Consider the following 12604-nt stretch of genomic DNA (forward strand, 5'->3'; position numbering starts at 1 on the left):
GTGTATGTTGTTAGAGGTAAATCCCAATCCATCTGAGATGCTGTTTGCGAAACAACAGATCAAGTTTCTGCTCACAGTGAAGGAAAGGCCCAACACCAATATGATGTTCCTAGATATTGGTGTGTGTTTCCATGCAATTGTTTATGGGAATGTTATCACAGCTGTTCCACATACAATCAGCTAGAGGAGGGCTGCAATTCATGCAGAGACCATCAGCTGATCCTGAGCATCACTTAAAATACACATGCTGCTGCCTAAGCAAAGCAGGTGTAAGTCTCCACATCCACCAGAGAAGGAGTAAGAAAGTCAGACAGAGGACCAGAAAAGCCAGGGAAGGTTGGAAGAATAAAACTTATGTATGTTTGTGACACACACCAACCAGTACAGGGTATCAAACCCCCAACGACTATGTAGTGCTATCACATGTCCATGCAGTCACTGGATGTGCCACACAGGTTACATGTTGGGAATCCCTCAGAACATATATGTGATGGTGAGTGACATCTTAAACAGGAATATGGTAGCTATGTGGTAGGTGTAATACATATGCCTGCCTGCATGAACATGTGTCAGCGTCAACACAGCCACACTCTCACAGGGATGCATACGCATTGCCACACTTGGCAGGGCCAGGAATACAACTTATCACTAGTGGGATTGCCACAGCACAGTACTGTGCAGGTATCACATGCACTACAGGGGTCATACGGAGGTTATATGTGTAAAGGGTATGCAGAGGTGTCTGACATCAGACAGCATGCTTCAGTATGCCCATAGGGGTTGTAGTGAGTGTGAATGTCGTCATAAGCATCATACACCACACACACACAGACATGGGTGCCATTACTGACATGCATGTGTACACTGCTTCACGGGTGTGTTGTGGTTGATGGTGCAAGGTGGCTATACAAGGCTAGGTGATGGGTATACCTTGGAATCAGGCCACATAACAGTAGTCTGCATTGTGGCTCAGGGGTGTAGTGTCTGAAGTTGCCCACACAGGTGGGTATTGTATTCACCATCCAGTCACCTGGGTGAGTATTGCATTTGGCCAACGCTGTGCATTGCTTGCCATGTATGTGTTCTTTTGTCCATGATATGGACAGTGTCTGGGATGTGCACACCTGACACATGCATGTACAGTGGCATGTGGAACTGTACCTGGGGTATCTGGCTCATGCTGTGTACACAGATCATTATCATCAGATGGGCCAGTCCTGGCCTCATGTGGCAGGAACTGTTCATGGATGCAGGTTGGCCCCGCACCTACATTGATAGCATGATATTGGTATTCCCTGGTGTCAGTGGCATCTGTCCATACAGGGCTTGTGTTTCAGGCATGTTATGTCCTTTGTGGGTAACATTTGATGGCACCATAGGTGTTGCAGGTGTCCAGTGGGGAACAAGGGGGAGGTGCACTGTCAGCATGTACATGCCTATTGGACTGATGGACAGGATGCCATGTCCTCTGTAGCCCACTGCAATCACACCATGGTTACTATCACTGGGCAATGTGCAGGGTACTACCAACCTAGCAGCTGTTCAGCTGTTGCCTAGACAAGTGTGTGTGTGTATGTGACATGGGTTAATAACAAGGGTTGCTAAAGTTGTTCAGCTGGCACTTATGTCACATTTAGGGGTATGGATCTGCACCCCAGCCTCTTCGCTATTCACATCTGTTATCCCTGTATGGTGGACATTTTGATATATACTTGGTCCACCATATAAGAAGTTTGCAAAACCCACACCACATTGAGACCAGTTGTTACACACTCACAGACACCGCCACCCAGGATATGAATGACATACACAGGCACACACACACACTCACACACACACACACACACACACACACACACACACACACACACACACACACACACACACACACACACACACACACACACACACACACACGTCATGTCTGGGATTAGAACTCCTACCTAACTAGTGTATTACACTGTAGCACTACACTGTTATAGGATGCGCCACAGAGACTACTGGAGCTCTCCATCCCCAAAGATGTATTTCACAGTGAATGACATCAGGAGGATTGCCAAAGTAGGGCATTTGAATTGCATTGCTCACCACACAAACATAGGAACACACACAAAACATCCACAACTACCATGTATAGGGATAGAACCCCTACCATAGGTCTATATCACACTACAGCATGATGCTGTTATAGGACACACCACGGAGATTACTGGAGTGCCCCTTCCAAAAGGTGTATTTCACAGTGAATGACATGAGCAGGATTGCCAAAGTAAGGCATTTGAATTGTAGTGAGTGTGACTAGCCTAAAATGCATTGCTCCCTATACAAACATAGGAACACACACAAAACATCCAGAACTACCATGTGTGGGGATAGAACCCCTATCAGAGGTCTATATCACACTACAGCATGATGCTGTTATAAGATGCACCATGGAGATTAATGGAATGCCCCTTCCCCAAAGGTTTATTTCACAGTGAATGACATCAGCAGGATTGCCAAAGTAAGGCATTTGAATTGTAATGAGTGTGACTAGCCTAAAATGCATTTCTCTCTACACACACACACAGACACACAAACAATTGCCAAGTCTGGGAGTAGAACTCCTACTTAACTAGTCTATCACTTTACAATAGTACACCATTATAGGACATGCTACAGAGATTACTAGGCTACAGCCTTCCCTGAGGTGTATTTCTAGGTGGATGACATCAGCAGCCTTGCCAAAGTAGAGTATTTAAATTTTAGGGAGTGTGACTACCCTAAAAAGCATTGCTCTCTACACAGACAGAGTCAGACAGACCACACACACAAACACACACACACTTGCCAAGTCTGGGATTAGAACTCCTACCTAACTAATTTAGCACATTACAGCAGTACGCAGTTATAGGAAGTGCTATGGAGATTACGGGGCTACAACCTTCCCAGAGGTGTATTTCTAGGTGCATGACATCAGCAGCCTTGCCAAAGTAGAGCATTTTAATTGTAAGGAGTGTTACTACCCTAAAAAGCATTGCTTTCTACACAGACAGAGACAAACACAAACACACACAGTTGCCATGTCTGGGATTGGAACTCCTACATAACAAGTTCATCACAATAAAGCAGTACACAGTTATGGGGTGCACCACAGAGATTATTGGGCTACAACTCTCCCAAAGATGTATTTCACAGTGGATGACCTTAGCAGGCTTGACATAGAAGGCCTATGGGGAGGGCAGTGTGCGTGCATGGGCCATAACACATTCATATAGAGGTTTACACACAACATGCGTGCACACACAGGGTCATATTTCACAGGTACGTGTATACAGCTGCTAGATAACTACTTCCTTGTACAGTCATGTTGCACAGCTGTCAAGTGCATCACATAGTCTGTAATGCTGACAGATACTGGTGGATAGTATCTACCGTGAGTGACATCTGAACCTCATGTGGTTGTGGCCCTTTGGCTGTGTGCTGGGTGGGACAGGCCTGGATGTCTCCTTGTCACAGTCACCCTCTTCCACACATCTATGTACGTCTACCTTTGGCATATTAAAGTGTGTTGTCCTTAGATATATGTCTGTATTCCTATCCACTGTGTGTGCAAAGCATGTGTGATGCATACTGAGGAGTGTCTGCACTAACATCTACGACTGACAGATATGTCTGGTCCACTGGTGTTTGCAGACATGGCCTTCATGTGTTTAAGTGTGTGAGCATGCCCACTATGCCTGTCTCTATTGAATGGGTGGATCAAGTCCAGGTAGTTTCTACTGCAGTGCTGACTTTTGTGTTGTACACCTACAGGTAGCACACTGTTTCTGCAGGGTATCCATTGATCATTTGGCATTGACTGTTACTACATTTCTACATAGGATGGGGGGCACACCTGACTATTTCTACATTTCTACACAGGATTGGGGGGCACACATGACTGTTACTACATTTCTATGTAGGATGGGGGGAGCACACCTGACTATTTGTACACAGGATTCAGGGGGGCACATCTGACTGTTATTACATTACTACGTAGGATGGGGGGACACCTGACACTTGTACATATTTGCTATGACTGTACTGGTATGCCAGGTACTCCATTTCATTTTGTATTCTTACCTATCATGCTGACTACCGGCATACCAGTGTACTACAGATCTTAGCTTTGATTTACCTACATATTAGTTTTTGACTTCCTACCCTTCAGAACTAATGTCCCACTGCCTGACTTGTTGTAGTCTGTCTGTGTAGGCCTGGGGGGTTACCCATAGGCATCATTCAGAGGCCATAGCACAGCCTTTGTTTGTGTTTGAATTCACCTCTCCTGCTGGCTGTGACTGTTGATGGGGATGTTAACCCCCCTGACTGGCATGTGTGAGTCACTTACCTTGTGGGTGTCCCAGTATTGAGGGTGGTGCTGCAGGGCTGCCTATGTTGGATGCACATAGTACACTCCATACACATGGTTGAGCACAGGTAGTGTAATGTTTGGCATCCCTGTATGTGAGAGTCAGAGAGAGGTGTTATTCCCTGGTACCTCCTGTGTCAGTGTATGTGCTATGAGTTGCCTCTTTGCCAAGGCCAGGGCATACTGGGCACGCCTTTCTGCCTACTAGAGCAGGCTCAGGTTGTTCCTCCTCTGAGTCACTCTGTGCCTATGCAGGCCTTGGCAATGGTGGGGGGCTGTGTGGCCCTGCCTCATGCTGTTCCTGCTGCAGCTGTTTCCACAGGATCGTATCTTGTAGCATGGCACATATGAGGACAGTTTGGGTACATGTAGCTGGTGAGTACTGCGAGGCTCCACCAGATGTGTCCAGGCACCGGAACCGTGACTTGAGCATCCCAAACACATGCTCTACTATAATTCTGGTCTGTGCATGTGCCTCATTATGGAGTTCTTGTTCGGGTGTGTGTGCATTTCTGATGGGTGTCATCAGCCATGGCTCCAGTGCGTATCCAGCATCCCCCACTAGGTGACCGTGAGGGATGTCCCCATTGGAAAATCTCTGGTACAGCTGAGTCAGATGACAAATGTGGGAATTGTGATAGCTTCCAGGGCAGCCAGCACACACATTCATTATTATGCCCTGGGCATCGCACACGACCTGCCAGTTGATGGAGGCAAGCCTTTGCGTTGATGTAGACCCTACCCCGTTCACTGGCTGGTGCTTTGAGACATATGTGCGTGCAGTCTATAGCACCCACTACCTCAGGATTTTCTGCTATTTGGTGGAACAGTTGCATATTGCTGGCCAACACCTCATGGGTGTTGAGGAAATATACGGGCTCACCAACATGTGCTGACATGGCATCCAGGAACGGGTGGAGTACCCTAGATGCTGATTCCTGTGAGATCCCCATCATATCCCCAGTTGGTCATTGAAAGGTACCTGTAGCTAGTATTCTTAGGCCTACACATACCTTTATATCCACTGGATGGGATCCCCCTCTGTTAGTTCTGTGTCTGAGGCGTGGCCGGCACAGCTCAACAATTTGCTGTAGTAGGTCCCTGTTCCCCTATAGCACTCCACTATCTCCAGCTCATGTAGACCCTGGTAGGTTACCCTGGGTCTGTACACTCTTCTCCTTCTCCTCACTGTGGGTTGGTCGACAGCATTCACATCCTCACCACCCTCAGCCTCTTCCACAAGTTATTGTATGATAGCTATTGCAGCCCCTATCATTTTGTTGTGCGTGTTAAAATTCCCATCTTGTTTACACTGGTGGTGTATAGTGTGGGAAAAAACAGAGGGGAAGGTGTTTGCATAGTTTATAGTAGTGTCCTGGGCTGGGCTGGTCTGCTGCCTGTGCAATTGGCTAATTCGGATACATTTCACCTGCCAGTTATGCTAGTTCTCCTAGATTAGCTTCCTACTGCTGTTTTCCCTTCCCGTTGCCTTTTTGTTCAATGCTCAAATGCGCACAGAGCTGCTATTTCCTGGTTTAACTTTTTTTTAAACTTTTAAAACTCGGTGCATGGCACGCACACCCACTTAGGCAATGTACAGAGTGATAGGCAGAATCAGACACACCCCCTTGCTTAGCTGTGCTTAGCTAGGAGCAAACCTGAGCCATAGGGCACCATTCCACTTACAGTATGCCTGACACATTTCCCCCATGATGTCAGCTAACTCCTAGGCTTGCACCAAGCTATTCCTACTCTTACACTGTTAGGACCTGACTAGCATGCTGGGGAAAACTGGGCTTCACTATCATTCCCCTCATTTGCATAGGATTGCCTGCTAATGCATAGTTACATGTCTCATACTGAGCCTCCCCCTTAGCAACCACTACTCACTGGCCATGTTGTCTTCTGCATGCCTTTGACTTGCATGGCAGAATAGTGATTTTAGTTAGAATGCTTATTTTAGGTTTATTTTGTTATTTTTACCCCCGATCCCGTTTGCACGCCACTGTCCTATGCTTAAAACAGCCGCGATCGGCTAAAAAAAAATAAAAGTTGCTTTTTTTTATTTTTTAAGCTGTTTTCAATGCCAGTGGCCTTATACTTGGTGATTGCCATACTTCCTGTCTGATATGCAGTCTTTAATTGGAACTGTCACTACTCTGTTTTGGATTTTGCAGAAATGTACTTGGTTACTAACCAAGTACATTTCTGCAGATTGCACTAGTCCTGCACGGCTGATTGCAAGCTTCCTGGATCGCAAATTCACTTAATTTGCATGGATTTCTCCTGCAAATGGAGTGATTTGCATACAGGGGCTTAGACCATGCAGGACTAGTGCAGGAGTGCTCGTGCATGCCCCTGCATGCTGTTTCTGGATCGCACGGCAGACATATTGCCTGCTGGAGCTCCTGCACTGATCCTGCATGCCATGCAAGGCACGCAGAATCCAGGGGAATGTATCATACTTCAGTGTTAACTACTGCAGGAAAGTGCTAATCTGCACTCATAGTAGTTAAAGGCAATTCAGGCGCATGCAATTTTGATAATGAGGTCTTTCCCCATTGTGATTAAAATGTCTGAAACTCAGACTAACACATTACAGAAACAGGGCCATTTTATCTTTGGCCTTAACCAGACAACTAGGATTAATTCTTAATGCTTTGACTGATCTCCTGATTATTTGCAGATCTTACCTACACTCACATGTTAGGCCTCCATATGATGTCTCAATCTCACCAAGAAAAATTAGATTTTTATGGTTCTAATCTTAACTCAAAATGAACATACAAATAATGGGACACAAAGCATATACGTGTTCTAATTAAGGCATGTCAAAAATCAATGTGTAATACTTGATTCCTTAATTAACCTTGAAAATAAGTATAACAATTTGAAAAACTGTATATGTTGTAGCACATAATTCCTGGAGATAACATAAAATGTTAAATTGCCATGCTGTGTAGGTTCTGATCTTATTCTTTCTATTGTTTTTATAAAAAAAAGTCTAAACATTATAGTGCCAGTATTATTAGACTTGTAAAATGTATTTGTAGAAAAATGTTATTCCTTAAACCAGTGACGTATTCTGATATCATCTTAGTTTAAAGCTGCAGGGTGAAGACTGATGGGCATCTAACAGTTTGCATGTATTATTGGGCACTGCTCTTACTCAGACTTATGGAGGACATTTTGATAAACAGTTGTATACTGAGGTGAGTGGTTTGTCAAAGGAGGATTTGTTTCAGCATATCTGTTTCTATGTGATTAGGTTTGAAAATTTTCTTCAGAGTTTGAGTCTACATGGTATTCCTGTGGCTATAGTACAATTTGAAATAAAATAGTATTTAAAAGCCATTATTTAATGACATAGGTCTGATTTCTATGCGACATCAGAAAAAAGAAAAGGAACATTGCCATTGATGTTATGAAAACTACTGGAATTTGCCTCTTGTCATGCGTAAACCCTATCTTTTTAACAACTTTGCATCTATTATAGCTTCTCATTTAGTAATGCGGTAAATAAACTATAACTGTGACTGGAATATATGTATTATATGTATTATAGTAAGAATATCTTTCAGAATGACCCCCTTAAACAATGATGGCAAATATATGAAGCATGTTTTTTTAGGTATGATCCCTGGTTTCCTTGTTTTGTTAACTCTCGACGGTGTGCTTATTACTCGGATGTGAATAAATTGTACAACATGAAGTGTATGAGTTTAATGTTAATATTTTTAACATTGTCTGTGTTTTTAATTTAGCTTGTATTTTGTAGGCAGGTAGTAATAAAATGCAGATGAGTAAGGCTATATGCTTTTAATAAGGTGCTTCCTGTAGTGCAGAATTTCATTCCATCACCCTTTGTTTGTCTGCTATGTGACTGTAACCAAATCCCTTCACCAGACAGTGTTCCTACTTTGCCCCTAAAAAGGGATACTTGTGTCCAGTGGGCTGGCCCTCACTGTTAGTAAATGCATTACATATTGGGCTGAATTCAATAAACCCTACATGGCTAGATAAAGCCACATGCATGTTGCAGTGTGGCATGCATACAGTAGTGCAACAACCTGTATTCAGTAAGTGGCTCTACATGGTGTGTAGAGCCGTGCAAACCCAGTAAACATCATGGCATGCTAATTACGGCATCTGTATTATATGCTTATCAACCAATCCAAAATCAAGGAGCTATTAAACAAGCTATAAGATAATCATGTACTCACAGTGTAGATTTTGGCCTTGAATTCCAAAAACCTATTGGAATGCAGCCATGGAAACTACACTACATGGAGAGAATGTTAGAGGCTGCTGCTACTCTTCTGTGTGTGTATGTGCAACAGGTTCAACTCTATGCTGCTGCTGCTAATAGCCATTGGCTAAGAAGGAGAAAGGTGTTTGTACCCCATTTAACTCGTCATGGTCTGCATGAGGTGGAACTAGTATAGCACTACAGGGTGGAAAGAGACACACTACAGGAACTCTGCGACCTCTATCATTCTCAACTTGAGATCAAGGGCAAACTGAGGGAAAACAATACCTGTGGAAACCAAGGTATGGGTAGCACTTAGAATTGTAGCTACAGAAGCATTCCAAAGATCAACAGTGGACATGCTGGGGGTGTCACAGACATCAGCATCCAGGATCCTATATCAATTTCTGAATGTTGTGCTTCAGCATGCAGTGACTACATATATTTTTCTGTACCTCTAAAGACAGTGCTACACAACTATGTAGGATTTATACACCATAGCACACTTCCCTGAAGTCTTGGGTGCCATAGACTGCAAACATATTGAGATCAAAGTACCACCTGGGGAACAGGGAAGGGACTACAAAAACAGAAAGGGCTTATACTCCATTAACTGCCAGGTTATGTATAAGACTAAGGGAATCATCGTGAATGTGTGTATGCTGGCAACCCCGACAGTCACCACAACTCCCATATCTGGCACAACTCTTAGCTCTACCAGAGGTTTTCTAGGGGGGATATTCCACAAGACCATTTACTGGGTGATGCAAGGTATGCACTCAAACTATGGCTGATGACACCCATCAGAAATTCACACACATCCACTGAGGAAAGCTATAATGATGCACATGCTCAAATAAAAAATATGATAGACCATGTGTTTGGCTGCTGAAATCATGGTTTCCATGCCTAGATACATCAGGTGGTGCCCTGCAGTATGATCCCAGCATTTATGATGAAATTTTCATTGTCTGTGCTATCCTACACAATAGTATCCAGAGAAAACATCTGCAACAGGAAAAACATGGGGAAGGGGCACATTCGACCACCACCACCACTGGCAAGGTCTCCACAGCCACACAAAAGTGAGGACCCAGAGGATGAACCACCAGCCACCGTGGGTGTAGGTAGACATATGCATGCACAATTTGCCCTCTCCCTAGCCAAGAGGCAACATATAGAACACATGGTCACCACCTAAGGGGTACAGCTTTCATCCTTTGTACATACATACCATAAAATTGATGCCAGGCAATACTCACAGCATCTGCTTACCATGTAATGGTTGTGTACTGCTAACATCACATGGAATCAGCCCTGAATTAAAACAATTGTAACTGCAGAACTTTCAAGGTAAGTGTTGAAAGTGGGACAGGAATCTAAATGGGTAAGAACACAAATGAATGGCAGATACGTGCATACCATTACTTGCACATGTACATAAGTAGAAGGTGTGTGAATTGTCCAGCAATGACATCAATATGTGACATGACTGACTTATGTGAATAGATTTCTGATCTTTATTACCTTCATGGTTCATGCATAAAAAATACACACACTACAAAAAGCTGTCCAAGTGTCAAATTATCCCTAAACTGGATCAATAAGTCTCACTGATATATCAAGAATTTCAATGTATTAATTACAACAGTAAAAAGGCTGTAAGAAAGCAGTGCAATTTTCAAAATAGCATCACCAGCACATATATACTAAGTACTCCATCAGATATGCACTCTATACATCAGAAAACATACATATGGGTCCCTGAATCCAAAAGACAGAAACAAGGTGATGGCACAGTTATCATCATTTGCACAGGGTGTTGATTTAGGTGGCAGGAGGCCAAGGCTGATACAAAAGTAGTGAGTATGTATGAGCAAGAAAGACAGGCAGGCAGCAAATGAACTGCAAGCCTCACAAATGCATCATGTACCTGTTATTTTTGTGTGTCAGTATGAGGACTCAATATGAAATGTGTGTGTGAGTGACTGCTAGAACACAGCCAAGCTCTGTGCTAGCTACATCCTGGCATGTCAGACAGGTGTGAGCCATGCATGGTAGAGGTATCAGTTCATTGTCATTGCCCTGACCATGTGAATTGGCTCTGTCAGGAGTTGCACGGGCACATCCATGCCCATGGTCAGATGTGCTGGTGCTACCCAAACATGAGCGCTGTCTGCTGGAAGAACTCTCTTCATAACTATGCCCAGGTCTATGACCCCATGGCCTATCATATCTGTATAAGTCACCACAGCCACTGATGGAGGAGTGGAAGTAGTACCTCTCCAGAAGTAGGATCAGGCATGGCAATGTTGGCTAACAGCAGATGATGCAACTGAACTGTGGTCAAGTGGATGCTGTTTCTCTCCCAGCAGACATTCTATCACAGACACTTTCCATTCCATCATGCCATTCATCCAATCCACTGAAGCAACCACATTCCATAGGCAGTCACACACATCAACCTTTGCCACATCTAGAACTCAAAACTTGTATTCAGAGGTCCTAGTGGAGTGTGCCTATGCCTCCATGATGGCCCTAAACATGCATCGAGTGGCACATAATGACACACTAGGATGATGTGGAGGGTGGACAACAGGCCTTCTCTGAGCACTCCTACCAACCCTTCTGCATGGCAACTCATCCACACTTTGGTTACAGACAGTCAACTGGCACTGAAGTTGTAGTAACCACATTACTCTGATCAAGTGTGCCATGCTCAACCTGTCCAATATCTGAGGGCTCAGTGGGATGGATGTGTGTAGTCATACTGACTGTGTTTAAAAAAATACAGGAGATGGGTGAGTCACAACCTCAGTGTCAGATTCAACCTCTGCAGCCCCCTGACTGTGCCTCTGTTTGTCATCATCATCATCATCAGAGCCTACTGATACTCTGACATCAGGTGGTAGGAGTCCTACACTTTCATTGTCAGGATCACCTGTGATAATAAGCAACAGATGCAGGAACTAAATTACTGCTACACTAAATATTAAACCACTTTATATGATGACAAAGTAACACTGGTCACACAATCTCAGTTGGTATAGCAATACAGACACTCATTACACCCACTTGACACATACAGATCATTTACATATCTAAAGAATGGTCATTAATAAGCAAATAACCATTTGCTTACCATGTGCTGATGTCTCCACTCTTTGTAGGTAGGATGGTCCTGGAAGAAATGAAGCAAGGAAACGAGGGCAATTGACCATCTCAAAGGGAATAAAGCAGGTGGATAATGAATACAAAATCACCTATGTGTTGTAAGAAATAGGGGCAACTGAAATTTCGGAATCAGTAAAGCAACCACTTACGAAAAGATGTAAGGACGATCCCAATAAGTGCACTTTTTCCTCCGTATAAAAAGATTTATTGTGGACACACAGATAACACAAAATCCAAGATACGTAGAGTAAGGTTAAGAACTTTCACTCACTATGTGAGCTTCATCAGAACACAGTTGTTCACTATACATTCATTTAAATATACAGATTTGGCGCCAAACAGATCTCCTGTATGACGTGTACTTAAAGATACAAAGTTTCACTTGATAGTATGAATATCAAGTGAAACTTTGTATCTTTAAGTACACGTCATACAGGAGATCTGTTTGGCGCCAAATCTGTATATTTAAATGAATGTATAGTGAACAACTGTGTTCTGATGAAGCTCACATGGCAACTGAAATTTGGCTGACAAATCAACCCACACCCATGGCTACTGAACAACTGTATCATATAACTCTATTAATGTATTAATAGGTACAGAAAAAAATTCCCAGGGCATATTACTCAAATTATATATTTTAGTATATAAGCAAATACAAAACGTGTCATATATATATAGATATATATATATATATATATATCTATATATATATATATATATATATATATATATATATATATATATATATATATATACACGTATATATATATATATATATATAAAAC

Source organism: Protopterus annectens, chromosome 7.part0 (assembly GCF_019279795.1).
Source record: "Protopterus annectens isolate FY-2018-M chromosome 7.part0, PAN1.0, whole genome shotgun sequence".
NCBI classification, from domain to species: domain Eukaryota; kingdom Metazoa; phylum Chordata; order Ceratodontiformes; family Protopteridae; genus Protopterus; species Protopterus annectens.